The following is a 3996-nucleotide window of genomic DNA, read 5'->3' on the forward strand; positions in this document are numbered from 1 at the left end:
ACGATCTGGTATCTACAACATGTATCCAACATTAGGCGCAGACTTGCTACATGGTGCTTCACTAATCCAAACACCATCCACTCATCAAAGTAGACTTCCAGGAACTTATCAATGAACTCCTTGAATGTTGCTATGACCACGCAGGAAAATATTGCAGACGCATTCTTAAGTCCAAACAGCATCATAGTTTATTGAAAACAACCCCACTCCTTCGCGAAGGTCATTTTTCTCCTATCCTCGGGCGTGATCTTAATCTGATGATACCTAGAAAACCCATCAGTGAAGGAATATGCCTCCTACCCTCCAACATTCTCTAATACTTCATCCGTAAATAGCATTGGGAATGGGTCGTGAACACACGTATCATTAAGCTTTCGCAGAGCTATGCAAATCCTTATTTCTCCTTTCTGTTTCTTCTCCTAAACCACCATCAGGCTCACCCAATAAATTCTTCAACTGTTCTATGATGCTTGCCTCCAACATCTTATCCAACTCTTGGCGAACCTTTTCCTTTTACTTAGGATTAAGGTGATACAATATTTTCTTAATAGGCTTTGCGTCCGTCTTCAATGTGATCTTCATAACACCAAAATTTCCAATTATTCCCTTCAAATCTGAAAAATTAGTAGGGAAGAGATCTTGGTATTTTCGGAGTAACTCAGCAACTTTATCCACAGTAGCATCGTGCCAATAATCTCCAATCTTGGCTAACTTTAGTTCTGCTTCAGTACCAATATTTACTTTCCATGTCTTCAACTATGCGTGATGTCCGAGTTGTCTATTTTTGGGCCTTCGACTTCGCGATGTTCTTCTGCCTCCGGAATATTAATGTTTCTTGGATCTTCATCCTCCTCTTCAGCGGTCACATTATAGCATTCCAGCGCATAGTTCAACTGGGTGCTCCAATATGGTTGGGTTCATTCTATAGGTTCCTTCGATGTTCTGAAGATAACCGTCTTAATATCTTGTAGTGCTTCAACGATGCTTGCGAAGCCACCTTCAAAGTTGAAGGTCAATAAGAACCCTTCCTTCAACACATCCCATTCCGCCATGCCATGGCAGAGCTCTGTTTCCATATACCAGTTCATGGGAATTGTATCCAAAGTATGGTAGAATATGTGTACCCACTCTGGCTATGGTTTTGCTCCCCATGCTTTAGTCCATTTTTCCAGGTGATCATTCGGATCGTCCCTTCCATTATACTTCTCAGTCATTCTGGTGTTAGCGTGTCCAAACCGTAGCTTCATCATCCTTTTGTAATCTTGCCATCCAGCAAAACTATCTTTATGTGTACCTGACCATCGTGCAGGCGTAGCATGCAGTGCCAACTCTAATGCTTGGAAGGGGTGATCCTTAGGGACTTCGCACTCAAATTCATCCAAAGACAGCTCAACGTCAGTTAAACCATCATAATAGGGAAATTTCCTTACTTCCGACGAAACACAACGCAATGACTTCGTCATCTTATTTCATCGTAATGTAGACACTTCATGCAAGTGATTATTCCAGTGCTCAAACTCTTCGTTTGAATTTGAGGTTCAGGAACTCTCCCGGTCCCATGCAATCCATCCATATGTCATCAGATTGATCCTGTCCTAGTGTCTCACTGTTATTTTGTAGATTTGATCTAGTTCATCCTCACTTTCTTCATAATCGCGAACTAGTTCAGTATAGTGCACTCCTTTTGCAGGGTCTAACAGTACTACAACTTGAAGCAATTTTCTTTCAAATGACATTGTCCTCCTCTTCAAATTGATGACCCATTCATATCAATGGCCCAGTCAATTCCAAGGAGCGCGGTGTATGGATTACTGTCATCTACAATGTCTATCACCTCAAAGTCGACCATCATGCTCACACCTTCTATATCAACTATTACTCCATATAATCGTCCCATCGACCATCATGCTCACACCTTCTATATCAACTATTACTCCATATAATCGTCCCATGGGGATGATTTCTTGCTAGTTTTCCATTCTGAACTGAATCAGAGACCACTGCAGCGTAGGTCTTCACATCCTTTCCCATGTTTTTTTTGGTAATACGTTCGAATTGGACCCCAGATCCAAGATGACCTGGTCCATCTCATAATCACCTATCTGCGTATTGAGTCTGATCTCCCGCCCTGTTCATGCCTTATGTTTTCCAATTTTTCTAACTACACGGTGTCCATCAGGGGCATTCTCCTTGCTAGTGCATTTATTTATTAACTCCTTCAGTCCTTTCACAACCTTGCTATCGTGCAACAAATTTATGCAGGTCTCCAAGAACGTAGTGAGTACAGAGGGATCAACCTCTGCAGGCACGTTGGTTTCTTGAACCTTATTCTGGGTTCCTGAGGTGGAGGCCTCAGTGAAGCTCTTCGTGGATTCCATAAAAGTTTTCTTAGAATGCTCTAGATCAAAACCATCTTCTTTCTCTAGGGCCTTACAGACCCATCAGTCCTCTTTATGCTATTTTTCTTTATCATCGTGTTGATGGTGCTGGACCTGCCAACATTCAGTGGATCACCCCGGTATGAAGTACCAGCTAGACCTCACACCATTTGGTGTGGGAGTCCCATCCGGTATGATGGCCTAATTGCCATTATCTTAAGGAATTTCCTCAACTCTTGCTTGTCAGCACAGGAGAGTGGCTCGCTTTGTCTTCGAGAAGTGAGGTTCGCGTGCCTGGTGAGTGTAAGTGTACTTGTGTCAATGGTTCTTTCACTGTGAGGGGGGAAAGGTGAAGGTGAGTTCTAGGTTGAAAGGGATCAATACCAACTCGGCTAGGAACACACAACACAAAGGACATACATAGCTTCCGGTGGAGTAGTCCACTCAGATGCGGCAGTCATGACATACAAGTAAGATAACATGTACAACACTCGCAGATCAGTCCGAGATGAGTGCAACGATTGTTACAACAAGGTTCATGTGAAAGGTTTGTCTAATGTCCAGTAGAGAAGTTGACAGATGGGACAACATTAACAGCATATACAACACATTTCCATTAATAGACTATGCATTACAACAAATGAATCAATTCGGATTTAGAGCACATGGTTAAAGTAACATGCATTACAAGTGTTAAAGATCAGTCTTGCAACAAATACAATACATGTGTGAAAATGTGTTGGCCCATTGATAGGCTTTGAATTAAGAGAAATTTCCAAGACACATCGTTACACCATACATCACTAACCCCATCAGCGGGGTGTTAGAGCCACTACTTACTCCTCAAAGAAAAGATTACAGACTCTCTTGGCTATGTTGGAGGAGCTAAGGTGAAAAGTCCTTTCATGTACAAATGAGGGGGGTATTTATAGCCAGGGTTGAAACTGACCCTTGTTGTTGTTCGACTACCCTCATGACCGTTAGACTTCCATGAGTTTCTGACTTACACGAATCTATGTTCAACAAATGGGTCTCTTGGACTTCCACGTTACATCACATTGATTGACAACAAGCCCATAGTGGAGATGTGGGCAACATGACTCATGACTCGACTCGACATGACTTCACAAGTGATCCAAAATGGATCTAAGATAGACTTCTAATTCTAATGTGTTCCTCATAGAGGAAAATGAAAGTCCAAGGATGCTCTTGGAAATAGTCCCATTGCGTAGATCTTTTCATTCTAAATCTACTACAATTTTAATGGCCTAAAATGGACTTCGGGTGAAGAAGTTATCGTAAAAAGAAGATTGCCTTTGTCCTTTGAAAAAGGAGGCATTTCTTCTAAAAATGGCATAAAAGACTCCTTAAGGAAACTGCATCGTAAATGTGCAAACAAGTGGACTTAAGGCAAGGGCAGAAGGAACCCCCGATTGCGACTTCCGACTTATCGCATCGAAGGTAGGCCTTCACACGATATCAGGACCCGGACTTGGCGATTGCGATTATGTGACATGGCGATTGCGATTATGTGACATGGCGATTGCCGATGATCAGATCGGTGGATCGGCTCGGCACAGTCCATAGTCAGTGGAAAGAACCCTCGGGCCATTCCAAA

Source organism: Pinus tabuliformis, chromosome 4_2 (genome assembly GCF_031772625.1).
Source record: "Pinus tabuliformis cultivar Carrire ecotype Pingquan chromosome 4_2, CPIR1, whole genome shotgun sequence".
Taxonomy (NCBI): Eukaryota; Viridiplantae; Streptophyta; class Pinopsida; order Pinales; family Pinaceae; genus Pinus; species Pinus tabuliformis.